Source organism: Macaca mulatta, chromosome 4 (assembly GCF_049350105.2).
Source record: "Macaca mulatta isolate MMU2019108-1 chromosome 4, T2T-MMU8v2.0, whole genome shotgun sequence".
NCBI lineage: Eukaryota > Metazoa > Chordata > Mammalia > Primates > Cercopithecidae > Macaca > Macaca mulatta.
In genome coordinates this window covers 160455063-160468906 of record NC_133409.1, presented here as the reverse complement: position 1 = coordinate 160468906, position 13844 = coordinate 160455063, and the positions used below count along the sequence as shown (strand labels likewise).

Sequence of the window (13844 nt, the reverse complement as noted above, 5' to 3'; positions counted from 1 at the left end):
AGAAGAAAGTCTAGAATAGTGCTATCCAATAGACACCTACTGTGACCCTCAAATGCAAATTATTTAGTCCACAAATGTAAACAGGTGATATTAATCTTAATTACATGTTTTATTTAACACAATATATCTAAAATGTTATTTCATCTTGTAATCAATACGAAATTACTAAGATGTTTTCTTGCCAGGTCTTAAACTTGGTGTGTATTTTATACTCAGCACATCTCAAGCCGTATGTCAGGTGCTTGGTCGCCATATGTGGCTTGGGGACTACCAAATGGGACAGTGCAGTTCCAGAACACGGTAATGGGGGGGATTTATACATTTAGCAATGGTCAGTTGAAAAATTCCGGGCACTGTGCTAGGAGCGAGAATTCATTGATGTATAACACAGACACAGTTTCTCCTTCACTAAACTTTCAAGTTATTAGGGAATAGCAGTTCTGCTGGCCTTGATGTTCTTTCTGTGCAAATTAAATAACAGTGAAGTCACTGGGCAGAGTTGTCCCAAACCAGGGATCACAGAGCACACATGAGATTTCTATGCCTCTTTTGTTTGTTTGTTTGTTTTTCTGGAGATGGAGTCTCTCTCCGTTGTCCAGTCTGCAGTAGCGTGATCTCGGCTCACTGCAACCTCCGCCTCCCGGTTCAATCGGTTCTCCTGCCTCAGCCTCCCAAGTAGCTGAGATTACAGGTGTCCACCACCACGCCTGCCTAATTTTTGTATTTTTAGTAGAGGTGAGTTTTCACCATGTTGGCCAGGCTGGCCTCGAACTCCTGACCTTGTGGTCCACCCTCCTCGGCCTCCCAATGTGCTGTGATTACAGGCATGAACCACTGCACCTGATTGAGATTTCTATGCCTCTTTACTCTCTCTGCCCTGAAACTTTTTGTGGTACAAATTGTACAAAGTCATAAGTGAGGATGCCACAATTTACCCCGTCAGGGAATGCAGACATTTACAAGTAATTAAAAGCAAATGACAGTGTTATAAGGGAGGAAACTCATGTGAAGGGACTTGGTTGTTTAAAGATCAGGAATGTCTTGAAGTAATGACATCTAAGCTGGAAACTGAAGGATCACCAGGAATTAGACCAATGGGAATGTGGGTGGGTATTCCAGGCAGAAATTATGATACATTTGAAAGTACAGAGGGGAGGCCCTCAGGGAAAGTCATGGAGCTAAGAGAGATTTGGACCATGTGTGAGGGAGGAAAGACATGCAGTTAGAAGGTCTAGGGGCTTCTCTGCAGGGTGGATTAAGGGAGCAAGGGACACACAGAGCCAGGGACACTAATGATGTCAGTAGAAAGCAAGAGATCTTGGAAGGAACCTGGGAAGGAGCAGTCGGAAATGCAGAATAAAAACCAGAAATGAGTAATGATATATAAGGCAACTAGTGAGAGGGAAACTCCACTTTTTGAAAAGGGCCAACAATGTGTCAACTACAGCAAGGAAGTCAAGGCTGAAAAGGCTAAAAAGTGGCTGTGGGATCAATTAATGAAGGCAGCCTTGAGGCCTTGGTGAGCACAGTTGTGAGAAAAGAGGTAGAAACCAAATCGTAGCAGTGGAAAAACAAATGGAGCTTGAAGAACAGAAGGTGTTTTAAAGAAAGCTGACTGTTGGGAAGTGAATGAAGGTGATGTTCCTACAAAAAGAGAAGTACACTGCAGCATTGGTGAGAGTTGTTTGCTCTTTTATTTTTGTTTTTAGTTATGGGATACTAGCACATCTCTAAACTTCATATTACCACAGTTCTCTCTCCAACTCTGTTACAGAAAACAGATACATCTGGTACTCCTTTTTTTTTTTTTTTTTTTTTTTTTTTTTTTTTTTTTTGGAGACAGAGTCTCACTCTGTCGCCCAGGCTGGAGTGCAGTGGTGTGATCTCGGCTCACTGCAGTCTTGACCTCCCAGGTTCAAGTGATTCTCATGCCTCAGCCTGGTACTATAGGTGTGCGCCAGCACGCCCAGCTGATTTTTTGTATTTTTAGTAGAGACAGGGTTTCACCATGTTGGCCAGGCTGGTCTCGAGCTCCTGATCTCAGGTGATCCACCTGCCTTGGCCTCCCAAAGTACTGGGATTACAGGCGTGAGCCACCCCATGCCCATCCCATCTGATACTCTTTAGAAATGGACACAAGAATCAGAAGGTGTTATTGGATTCTCCTTGTTAACTTATTGCACAACTTGGGGCCTTGTGATAGAATGCATGTTGAATTTGTATACACAGGATTAAGTCGTCAAGGGACCATCAGAGGAAGAGCTTAGTAACCACTCTTCCCTCCGTCCATCATTGTCCACCCAGGTATGAATGAAATCGTTCATTTTTCACTGAACACTTACTTCATGCTGGGACCTAAGCAACAACTGTGGCAACAATGGACTTATTGATAATTTACTATGTACAGACACTCTTCTCACCTTTTGACAGGTATTTTCTCACTTAATCTGTCTCAAATGTTCATTGGACATATACTACCAAGGCTCTGGTTTACCATGCCATTGTGCTTCCTTTTGATCATATATATTGTTTTTGTTGGATATTGCTATATAGTGTTTTCAGTTTTTCATGTGGATATTCTGCTGAATGTTTATTATCCTTGTTTGCATACCTGGTGGACACAAGGCCTCTCTCAAATTTCTCTCTCTCTCTTTTTTTTTTTTCCATTAACATTCTCAGGTTTTAAAAAATCATTTAAATGGAAGGGTCACATGAAGTTAGCTTCTCAACTAATTTGGTCTTGTTTTTCTAAACATGGTTGGGTGGAGCGCCCTCTCTCCTGAATCCTTCTCTTTCGTTTTTCAGAGACCGTTGATTAGATGACCAAAAGTGCCCAGCCCTTTGCCAAGTGTGATAGAAAACAGGGAGAAGGTATCATCACAGTTTCACAGATGCCTGCATTCCAAAGGATCTCATCAGAGCATAAGAGCTCTTCCAGATAATTAGTAATTGGTCCTCACAGCACTCCTGGGAAGTACTGGGTATGCAGCAAAGCTACATAGAGCATAAATGAGCCTTTCCAGAGTGCAAGACAATTTCCTCCTCAGTGATGGGGACAATTATAGTGATCCACCTTTACAGGGGTGTCAATTATTCACAATCTAAAAGCCCTGAGAATTATGAACCTCACTAGGAATATGTATACACAGCACACTTGTATTGTACTTAATTGGCATTCTCCTTTCCCCTGCCCTGCTACCTGCAAATCACACCACAATGACACCCTTGGGTTTACCTTTGGTCCTGGTTATTGACATGGAGCCTGCCTCCCTGCATCAAAGATCTGCCTGGATCACACAAGAGGATAGAAGAACAGACCTGCCAGGTGTTGATGTGCCCATGACGAGCAACCTAAATGGAATCCTGACGGGCCCTCCCAGCCTTCTACATAAACATAATGAATCAATACAGAATACACACTCAATAAGCTACAAGTAAAGCAGAAAGCAACATATGAGGATAAAGGGAAAAACAACAGTTTGATCCACCTCAACGATAGGAATTGCAAAATTCACTCTGAATGGGTGCAGGGTGCAAGTGAAATATTCCAGATAAGCTTCTGTTAACAATTGCCACCAATGACCCATTCACCTTTGGATTCTTTTTATTAGAGCCTTTTTTAATCTCCTCCCTCTCTCCTATCCCCTACCTACCTTATTTTCATCTTTTTATGTGTAACTATCCTATCTCTCTGACAAACTGAAATTGTGAGCTTCAGGCAAGGAATATATCCCGTATGTTACTTTGATTCAATTAAATTAGAAACACAGTCACAAAAACAAAACCACCATTTCTGCTTCACCATTCTTCACCTGTGGAATTGCTTATGCATTTCATTATTGGCACATTCGCCATTCAATTCTTTCCATCTTCTTTGTTTCAGCACTTCTTCTTTATTCAACTCTTCATTTCATGCAACAGCTATTATTGGACGTGTTCACACACAGCCTAAGTAATTGCTACAGAGAGAGTTGCAGGAGTAGCCTCAATAAAATAAATGGAAATAGCATTTCTGGATAAAAGAACTCTTCTACTAGATATTACCCACTGACTCTATTTAAATATCTGAGTTCCTTAAAGATTTCTGGGACAGGTCTGTGTGGAGGGGAGGCTGAGTATAAAGGAAGAGGAGAGGAAACTGAATGATCATCAGAGGCAGTGCCAGAAGGTGAAAATTAATAAATGAACTATTCACAGAAATGTCTTTCAAAATGTAATTCTAAACCATTCTTTAGAACCTAAGATTCTTACTCAAAAACACCACTACCTAGTATCTTCTCTCCCAAATGTATACAGTGACATAATCTCAACCTGGAACCCTTTAGAGAGGAGTCACGCTAATACTATTACCTCTATAATTTCCAGATGTGATGCAATAACTAAAATAGATCATCCCTTAACCAAAGAAGAAAAGGCAGAAAGACAGAATCAGGTAAATTAGAGCTGATAGGTCTTGGGACAATTGCACAAACTCTTCAAACCTCAGTGATTAGAAAGGGTCCGTGTTTTTCATTAGTCAAATGCTTGCCACATGATCGTAAACCTGACCTCTGGTTGATTGCCTGCACAAAGGATTCAATGACCAAGATGGAAGTTGTTATATTTGTCTTAGGAAAATAAGGAGTGAGCTCACACATTTTAATTTTAAAGCTACATTGAATAAAAAACTCTGAAAACACAGAGCAAGTTATAAATTCAGGAAGAAATGATTTCCAGGACTCTCTTTCTAAACAGAACGTATTAAAGTAGCTGGAAAATTGTCCATTGTACAGCTAAACGAAGATGTTTCATTTCTCATCCCTTTCCATTAAGTGAGAAAATAGAGCACGCCGGCCAAAGAAATCAAAAATAACTCTCCTCAGCAAGCTTAAGGAACATTTTCCACAGCTCAGGTCATTGAGATCGAACGAGAGAAGATTTTGAGCATTCCACCCAGAGCTCATGGTGGGGTCCACAGTGTGTGTGGATATAGACAGCATGCATTTGTGAGAAATCAGCCTCAGAATGTGCTTGTCAAAGACAATTTTAAAATATTCTATCACACTGTTAGGAAACACCTCATTATGAGAAGGAACTCTGCTTTGGGGTGGTTGGTATAAACAAACGCAACGTTTTAACTTTATAGATTAGTGCATACCTGATATTTTGTATAACACTTTAAAGACCGGGTATTGTAGGAGATCTGAGAACATAGAAACCAAGAAACATATTAACTCCTGCAATGGAAATGCATAAAACATAAACTTAATAAGCACCAAGCTACAATATATTTTTGTGCCTGAATTATCCAATTGAGATATTTACATATATTAAAGTTACTGTCAGTTCTCCGTATCACTTTTGTGCTTATAATTCTGGTGAAAAAGGGACCCAGGGCATTAATATATTATTTATTCACTTATTTGCAGGATGTATCTAGCATATAGCCTTTAAATAGCTAACAACATTGTGTCTGCACTTGCAATATTTAACATTAGGCCCTTGGTAACCAGCAAGTAAGTGGGGGATTGTTTTTACTTTTTCGAGTATTGTGGCCATGTGGAGGGATAAAACAATTTGAATTTATTAGAATGAATTCCAATCAGAAAACCAAAAGAGTAAAGCATGACATGGTTCAAACATTTCTAATTAATATTCTGATGAATGGCAATCTGTGTCCCTAAAGATACTAAATTCATGTTAATATTGGATATAACAGCCCATTGAGACACTATCCTTGGGTAGAATTGACGCTGATCACATTTCAAGGTAGGTTTATGGTCAGGTAACAAAATGTTTATGCACTCATACACAGCAAAAGCAGAAAAATTCTACTTCCTTTTTTTTCTGATAAGAAGAAACTTCCCAGGACTTATCTTTAGCCCCTTGAGAGCTTCTGGTTGTTTTTCACATTTGCCTGTATTCACCTGTTCCCTCCATTGCTTCTCTGAATGATCTGTAAGTAAATACCTCAAAATTATTCACAGCATTGTAGTCTCAGCACTGTATTGCTATAGGGTATCATTCTGGGTTGAAGGCTGAGATTTTCGGGGCATAGGGGAATGAAACAAGGTGGCCAATATCACATAGGCAGTTAGCAAGTGAAGGAACCCTCTCAGTTCCTTCCTTCTTGTGGTCATTAGGGAGTGAACATGGACTTGGTTTCAAGTAAGGCTTGTGCTGACATCCAATGTCTATTGAAGGACTTTGTGCATATTGCACAAGGCTGTTCAGGTTGGAATAGCTTCCTCTGGGTTAGGTGACCCCATATCCTACTGGAGACTTTCCTCCAAAATGGGTGGGAAGCAGAGGTATTTTTTTTTCCCAAGTAAATAAGGGAAGAAATCCACTGTTCCAAAAGGAGAAGAGAATTCCTATTTCCACATATCCCTTGCAGAGAGAAGCACATGTCCACTGGGCTGCCGAGCTCAGGTACTCCAGGAAAGGGAGCTGGGAGTTTGGGCCTTATCCTCAAAAAATAATTGAAAATAGTTGCACTCTGCCACCGGGTGATCTCACAGGCCTCTCTATCGGTACCTCTGTGGATACGGCTCTTCAGAAACTGCCAGCACCTTGGAAAGACTTCAGACCACTTCTTTTCAGCAATGACCTGCATTTACATGGTCTCTCCGTGACAGCAGCCAAGTGATCTGGCCCGGATTTTTGTTCCATGCCTGAACTCATTCATTGCTGATAAAGTTAAACCTATTCTGATTGCCTGTTTTTGCACCTTGTGCATTCCACAGGGAATTCCCCAAGTTCAGGATAGCTCTGACTCAGTACTGCACTATTTGAAGGTGCTACGTGGAATCCTGGTTACCACCACCAAGGCTTGTACATCTCTGCCCGTTTTCCCGAAAATCCGTCCCCCAACTCATTTAGCCAGGTCATCTAGTTTTGCTCTGAGGTTAAATGTACTCAAAGTAGGAAGAGATATTTTCTCTCTGTATTTATTAGATGAAAGTATTGTGGCCGAAGACATGTTTTGGGGACACACTTTCCTGCTACCCCTTCCCCTTCCTAGTGCACGCCTGCTCTGAAGCACACAGCACACTGTAACACTGCAACGTGTCAGAAGGAAGCTGTGATGAGGTGTGATAAGGCCTAGTTCCAATCCTGTATTTCACTCCCTGTTTGCCTTTAGGCAAATCTTTAAAATCTCTTTAAACTGCAGGTTCCTCATATCAAGCTCAAGGAGATGTCCAGTGTACTGTGTGGGCAATATATGTAAGAGTGTTTAAAAACATTTTAAAGCGCAAACTAGTACAAGCATAAAGTGGTTTTTGACATAGAGTGGTATATGACAGTTATAGAACAGACATTGCTTTTCATTTAGTCTGTCTTTCCTCCTCTTCTTTTTACTTCTGCTGGCTTATCCCTTTATTCAACTTGCTTGAATTAGTGACATCCAGCTATACATCAGGTATATGGCAAGTCCTGGGAATTGAAGATTAATAACACAGCTCTTTATTCTTCAATAGCGTATAATCCCATCATGGAGACTTACCAAACCAGTGATTAGCCTATGAACACCCTGACAAGGGCATCTAAATGAGCTTTTAGCATCAGACAAGTCTTCCTGGATGAGTTGATATTTCAAATGAGGTTTGAAGGAAAGGATGCAGGAGATAAGTTGAAGAAGTAAGAAATTGCTCCATTAAAAGAGAATGGTGCATACAAATGCTCATGGATAACGTAGCATTAAGTATTTGGGAACCTAAATCAGTTGGCATTGCAGCAGCACAATGTATTAGAGAGACAGGGCCGGGAATGAGGCTAGAATGGTGGTCAGGGCCTTGACCAGTGATATTAAAAATCTTGGTTTTTATCCAAGGCTTAAACAAACAATGACTTGTTTAAGGAGAGATGAAATCTGTGTCTCGCATGTGTGCATACCTCTGAGTTGTAAGGACCAATTGTCATACAATATTTTTCATTTTGAGATGATCCATTTGTACTCCCTATTCTCAAATATATAAATTAACTGGTTGGATGATATCCTTCAAGATGATTTAAGTTTTAATCCATCACAAAAGGAGAGTAATTTGAATTTCTTAAAATTGGTAGGTGTTTCAGTGGCCTGGCTTGAATTAGTGATTTGATTAAAATCCAAATGTGAGGAAACAGAACTTCACACTCCCAAACCACAAGCACAATAGCCATTTGATTGGACTCATTAGGGCAGCTGTAGTCATTATGTCATGGGAAAAATAGGTATGGTGACTAACTTAAATGACCATTCATGGCATTTATTTTAAAAGAATGGAATTTGAAAAACATTTGTAATGGTTCACTCAGTCATGAATAAAGACACATTAATTTTCACTTTACAAAATATTTAATTCTCTTAAATAATTTCAAAATAAAGTGCAGCCATCATGATGAAAAATGGCCCTCCAAAAATGATGATGATTATGATTAGATATTAATCATGATAGAGATTATGCACCATCACATTACTTTGCTCAATATATTGACCCTGCTCTGTCAATTTCTAGGCTTTCCATGTTTTTAGGCTATTCTAATGGTAAAAATTAATTTGTGGAAATTAATTTATATCTAAATGAAAGTAAACCAATTAACAATAGGAAGCTTTTAAGGGAAAGGTTTTTAATTATTGCCAGTGTTATTTTTAAAGGCTTGTGATTTCTATTAAAGCTTTCCAATCCCTGTTTCTGTAATTTATTGGTGCTAAAGACAGTATTTTATTAACTCAGCAATGAGGATTCATTGTATGTTCTGTACTCACAAATTATTTGGTTTTCTTTCTCCTTTTCCTTCCCTTCCTCTTTTTCTGCCTCTTTCTTATTTTACTATTCATTATGTGTAATCTTTTTTTCCCCCCAGACAATCTTTGGCACTGATTTTGTCAAACTTTTGGAAATCATTTCAAAGCCTCTTCTTGCTTATTTTTGGATACAGAGTTTCATCCCATGGGAATTAATTTCCTGACCTCTCCTGACTCTTAATAACTAACACACCCACTCTAACTGACATCTATCCAATTACAGTCTATTCATAATCTTGGAAATTAGTTGAGATTACTTAAAAATATTTGTCTACTATTAATGTAGGAATAGCAACTTAGGTTCATTTCCGGGTATTTCCTTTTTCAGGTCAAATTGAACAAGTTCTGCGCCTTATGCTCCAAGAGACCCAAGATAAAGAATATCATAATTTTTCAAACCAGATGCCCACATAGAGGTACGTCGTGATTCTTCATTTGAAACCAGTACACATGTAGTTATAAGAATCTTTTACTTCTGAGTAAAGCAATTAGTAGTAATATTAAATACAAAGCCTTTTTGTTTTTGTTTTTTAATGACAAGCATTTTTACCATGCATTTCAAACTTTTTGGATGGAACTAGGCTCAGTGCTCTGCAATTTATATTTTAGCCTCTATAATGTCAGTGAGATATTAATATATGCATGAAGAGTTGTAGTGAATGTAATTACAGTGGCAAAATGATAAACACATAGCTATTTTGCCTGGTAATATTATGTATTTAACAGGTTTATTTGTTCAACAGTTCTAACTTTAATTACATTTTGCCATTTGGGATTTTTCGACATACAACAATCATAGCTCTTCTCTGGCTATTAGTCTAAGAAGATTGCATTCATTATAAAAATAATCCATATTTGTTTATTTAATTTTTTTCTTAATGCTATGCAAGTGAACTGAGAGTGATAACTTTCTGTGCTGCTGGTATTATGTGATCATTTGAATGCTAAACAAATCATTCCCCATTCCTACCTGTGGCAGTGAAAGATGCTCAACAGGGTTTTGGCCCCAGGACTGCTCAGTCTTAGGGACTGTGCTGTATCCTCTCATACAAACTTGGAGCTAGTCCTCAAAACCTTGGTTCTAGATCACTCTGAAAAATACAAAAAATAAACAAGGAATAGGTACTGAAGCTAACAGATAGGTGCAGAGGGCCAGTCTCTGTAACAGCCAGGCTCAGTCCTTTTGTGCTCAACCACAGCCAAATAACCTCTGAAATTATTCCCTGCCATGGAGTGAACAGAAGACCTGGGTAAATCTCAAGAAGGTGAGAGTGTGAGCATGGGGTGAGCTCATGTTACATCAGTGAAGATTCCAGAAAGCATACTGATAGCTCTTTTGCAAAGTGACTATTATATGATGTGTTCATTATGTTCATGCTTATGCAGAATTCAATTAAGCTTTAGTTCCAAAAGCCTTTTTCTGCTTTCCATCCCCAGATATTTATTTGGGAATCTACCTCTGCAATACTCTTTCAAATTATTCCTGCAGTGAATTCTTTTGATAAAAGCAGATTTTTTTTCCAGGTTTGGCCAAAAGATACGTTCTATTTGGTTTACACAATGTTATTGTTGGAAGTATGAGTTACATGCAGTCAAATGCACAGATCTGGTGTTTGACTTGATGAATTGTACTCATGTAGATACCCATGTAACGACCTGTCAGATCAAGAAGTAGAGTATTTCTGACTCCCCAGATGGCTCTCTCTATCTCTCTTAAGCACTCCCACATTCCACAGGATAACTTGTATAGAATTTTTTAATTTATAAAAGTAGATTTAAGATTAAAAAGATGATGATGACTTTTGATAATATTGCAATCAATTATAGTATTTTGACATCCAGGTGTTTAAGTACAACTCTTTATCCCTGATAAATAGAATTGCAAAACACATTTTAATGAAAGAGACAAAAGTTCTTCCTCATTCATTTGTTAAACATATACTGTAATATATAAAATGTGTTCAAGGCTAGAAATATAAAGATTAAAAACAACAACAACACACACTGCAGACTCTGGCCTGAAGGGGTTTGCACTTAGGTGCCCTCGGGCTATGATTTTAGCTATGGTTGCAAACATGCATATGTGTATTTGTGCACATGCTACACATACACACACACACATGCACAGCTTTTATTTATTTTATTCTGTTTTTCCACATATGTAAAACTAAAATAAGATCAGATGATGTGTTCATCATGTTGGATGAACCAGAGTGGCCTTAATAACTTCCTCCCCACCCGGGCTTGATGTTAAAAGCAGCCTATGAAAGCCACCAGATCAGCAAGCATGTTCTGAACCTGATAGTTGTACTCTAGTTTCTTTAGTTTGCACCCTACTATCTTGGGACTGGAGTCTGCCTTTGTGCCTGCCTTTTTAGTCTGATGCTTCGTTTGGACCATCCTCTTGATACTTGATAACACCTTTTCTTTGTACATTGTGTTTTTGTTCTCTCTTGGCCCATGCTCTGAAGCCCATGGCCATCCCCTCAGACAACACTGGCTGCTGGCACCCGTTGCGGATTGCACTCTTAACTGTTACTTAAACAAAAATAGAGTTTTGATGGCAGGCTTATGTTCTAAGTAACAAGATTCTACTTGCATTTACAATAATTTTTTTAGTTCTCTTGGTTCTTCCAGGAAATACAACATTTTCCTGGGGAATTATCTTTCCAAGAAAATTTCCTTGGAATTCTCTTAGAGAATTTATTTCTGATTTAACAAGTGGGCAAGTCTGATTCTCTTTTCTTGGATAGATTTTCTTCATACCTTTGCATTACGGTGCCTTGTAGTGAAATTCCTGTTTGTAATAACATGGGCTTTTAATGTGACCAACAATTCCCAATTACTAAAACACACACACTCCCACACTCATATACTCATAATATCTTAATGTTTTTTGCAGCTGTTGTTTATCCATGAATTATTATTGCAATGCTTAACCGGAGGTAGAAACTTACCGTGAATTTATCAAGTTTTCCTCTTCAGAAGTTTCACTTCAATTTCAAAGAAAATGCAACCAATGAAACAATCGCGGCGTGTCATAAATTATAGGTATCTGACATTCTTTACAAGGAAAGAAACAGTCAAATATCATAGGACTCATATTTATTTATGTCTATATTATCTACAGATATTATAGATAATATATATGTATATTTTGACAGAGAAAGAAGAACACTCTGGAGTGTTTAATCTACCATAGTTTGATATTGTCTTTCTTGTTTGTGCCAATTTGAATTACTTGGTTTTGTTTTTTGGTTATCTGCAATTAGTGTGCTATTTATTTACAGAATAGAGGAAACTGAAGCTTACTCTATGTACACAAAAGAATACTGTACCCATTCAATCATATAAAAATAGAGTTATCTCGTGGAAAATTCATTTTTTTCTTGTTTTGGTACTTTTCCTGAAGTTTTAGAATATGTTCTACTTTTGTCTGTAACACAAATTTTGGATCTTTTGATACTCTCGAGGACACACTGCAGTTGAGCCTGCAAACTGGTAACTGTCTTTTTGGTGGCACCCTGTCTTGGTCATTACTGACATCAAAGCACATTCTTCCTCCATCCTGATAGATACATAACATAGGAGGTGCATCTTGCAGTGTATGAAATATACCATACTGATATCGACCTAAAAATAGACACATTAACCAATGGAATAGGATAGAGAACCTAGAAACAAACCTGTGCATGTATGGTCGATTGATTCTCAACAAAGATGCCAAAAACATACAATAAAAAAGAACAGTTTGTTTGATAAATGGTTTTGGAAAACTAGATATCCACAAGCAGAAAAATGAAATTAGATTCTTGTCTAACACCATATGCAAATATCAACACAAAACACATTAAACACTTAAATGTAAGACCTGAATTGTAAAGCTACTAAAAGAAAACAAAGAGGATATACTTACTACATTCATCTGAGCAAAGATTTCTTAGATATGATCACAAAACCAAAGTCAACAAAGAAAAATAAACAGATCGGATTGCATCAACTAAACAGCTTCCGCAAAGCAAAGGAAACAATCAAGCTAAGAGATAGTTCATGGTTTGGGAGAAAATATTTGCAAACCATATAAGGGGCTAATACCCAAAACATATAAGGAACTCAATGCAATAGCAAGAAAACAAATAATCCAATAAAAATTAGGTAAAGCACGTCAATAGACACTTATCAAAAGAAGACATACGTGACTGCCAGATATATTAAAAAATGTTCATCATCACTAATCATCAAGAAAATGCAAATTAATACCACAATGAGTTATCACCTCACACCTGTTAGAATGGCTATCATCAAAAAAGACAAAAGATAAATGTTGGCGAGGGAGTGCCGACAAGGGAACCCTTATGCAATATTGGTGGAAATGTTAATATGGCCATTACGGAAAATGGTATGGAGACTCCTCAGAAAACTAAAAATATATCTATCATATGATCCTTCAATCCCACTACTGGTATATGGTCAAAGGAATTGCAATGCCTATTCCAAAGATACCTGCACTCTCATGTTATTGAAGCATTATTCGTAATGGGTAAGATATGGAAGCACTCTGTGTCCATCAAGGAACGAATGGATCAGGAAAATGTGGTATATATGCACAATGAAATACTATTCAGTCTTAAAAAAAGGGAAAATCCCTGTAATCCTAGCACTTTGGGAGGCAGAGGCAGGTGGATCACGAGGTCAGATCGAGACCACCCTGGCTAACATGGTGAAACCCCATCTCTACTAAAAATACCAAAAATTAGCCAGGTGTGGTGGCGGGTGCCTGTAGTCCCAGCTACTCGGGAGGCTGAGGCAGGAGAATGACGTGAACCTGGGAGCTGGAGCTTGCAGTGAGCCAAGATTGCACCACTGCACTCCAGCCTGGGCAACGGAGTGAGAGACTGTCTCAAAAAAAAAGGAAAATCCTCTAATTTTTAACAACATGGATAAACCTGGAGGACACTATGCTAAGTGAAATAAGCCAGGCACAGAAAGACAAATGCTGCATCATCTCACTTGTATGAGGAATCTAAAAACATTGAAATTGTAGAAGTAGAGAGTAGAATGATGTTACCAGAAGCTG

The 13844-nt window shown here is 38.3% G+C and overlaps 2 long non-coding RNA genes across 2 annotated transcripts in view; one reads left to right on the top strand and one right to left on the bottom strand.

The window, feature by feature from the left end:
• LOC144340750 (uncharacterized) overlaps nt 1–13844 on the bottom strand; it is an 81358-nt gene that overhangs the window by 18463 nt on the left and 49051 nt on the right. The window contains exon 2 of the long non-coding RNA XR_013417044.1: nt 5138–5182. This is a non-coding gene — a long non-coding RNA (uncharacterized LOC144340750). The remainder of the gene's footprint in view (nt 1–5137; nt 5183–13844) is intronic.
• Nucleotides 1821–12148, top strand: LOC144340749 (uncharacterized). The gene is made up of 3 exons (XR_013417043.1): nt 1821–2430; nt 9096–9183; nt 11670–12148. It is a non-coding gene; the product is annotated as an uncharacterized LOC144340749 (long non-coding RNA).